Source organism: Rhinolophus ferrumequinum, chromosome 10, assembly GCF_004115265.2.
Source record: "Rhinolophus ferrumequinum isolate MPI-CBG mRhiFer1 chromosome 10, mRhiFer1_v1.p, whole genome shotgun sequence".
NCBI classification, from domain to species: domain Eukaryota; kingdom Metazoa; phylum Chordata; class Mammalia; order Chiroptera; family Rhinolophidae; genus Rhinolophus; species Rhinolophus ferrumequinum.
The window spans coordinates 54,545,097-54,546,835 of NC_046293.1; positions in this window are offsets into that span (position 1 = coordinate 54,545,097).

A 1,739-nucleotide genomic window follows, 5' to 3' on the forward strand; every position below is an offset into this window, starting at 1 on the left:
CTCTGACTTATATAGTTGCAACTCATAATTAACCCCTGATTCAAAACTTCACAAATACAAGTTAAAATTACTAAATTAAACATCTGTGGACAAGCACCCAGAGTTTGCTCCATTTGTCTTTCCTTAGGATATTTTCAGCTTCTTATTATGAGATTTAAATTGTTATGGTGATTGGAGTAGCTGAACTGATTAGATATTGTAACACTGTTGTAATGTTGAGTTGATATTGGGCTGTGTTATTCTTACTGTTGTGAGTTGAGTATTTTGTGAGTCACTTTGCCCAATCCCATGATACCAATATGGGTCATAAAACCAATACAAATTTTTAGTGTGTGTAAGCTGTTATCCTATAACCTGTAAACCTACTTACTGCTGTGGCTGGAGAGGCAGGGGAAGAAGAGGGAAGAGATGGAATAAGAAAAAGGCAAGATATCCTGGAACTGAAAACAACACGAAAAAGGAATACATTTAAAAGTCATTTAATTATTCTAATTTTGTAAAACAAACAAACAAAAACTTGAACCAAAAACTGATTTTTATATTTCTTACTTTTACAGATATGGCTTCTAGATTTTAAAAATAGTTTCTTCTTTCCTTATCTGCATTTAAAAATTATCCATTTATTCACATTTTTTTGCACTAGTATGATTGACATTCATTTCCTCAATCGAGCGTCTTGTAATTAGGATTCTTTTGTGGCACCCTACAAAAATGAACTTAAAAGAAATTTTTTTTGTTGGGGAATATTGGGGAACAGTGTGTTTCTCCAGGTCCATCAGCTCCAAGTTGTTGTCCTTCAATCTAGTTGTGGAGGGTGCAGCTCTGCTCCAGGTCCAGTTGCTGTTTTCAATCTTTAGTTGCAGGGGGCACAGGCCACCATCCCATGCGGGAATTGAACTGGAAAACTTGTTGCTGAGAGCTCGTGCTCTAACCAACTGAGCCATCCGCCCGCCCCCATAAATTAACTTTTAACTTAAGCAAAAGATAAATAATTAGACGTACATTTTCTCTTGCTCTGGCTGTACATACACAACGATAAGGCTGGAGAGGGTGAGTTCCTACTCAGCATTTCAGGAAGTTAGAAAGTGAAAAATAGACATAGACTCTCCAAATAGGATCCACACTTATCAAATGCCACACTATTGGAAATATTTACTTCAAGAAATGTCAGGCTCTTTGCTGGATAGTTCTGAGACAGGATCTAACTATCCCTAAAAGTCCACAGACTGTTTGGGAATGTAGTTTTCTTCAGTGTTTGGTCACCCAAAGATTAGTCAGTGAAATATTTAAAGAAAGTTTGTTGGGAGGATTTCAGTTCACACCTTACTCAAGAGTATCCAGACTTCTCTTCATTCCAGTGTGACTGTGTGTGAACCATCTCAGTTCTAATTGGGCGATTAGCATGATCTGAATCACGGTGGCTCAAGTCAGGTCTCTGTTGATCAGATCTCAATTTCTGTCTCTCTGTCTCTCTCTTAGAAAGGTGTCCATTTATTTTATTCCTAGACAATTCCAGATTAACTAACCTTAGGTGGAGATTACTATACCACATCCATCCTTTTGACTAATGTGGATGGAAAAGGGGCCACATATTAAACCTTACAAGCTCAGGAGACTAAAAATAACCACCTAGGATGATGGCATAGGCATAAAAAATTTCATGTCCCAGTAAGTGGGACATGGCGGGAAGTCGCATCTTTAGCTTCCTTCATAAAGTTAATCTGTGCCTTTAAGTGGGC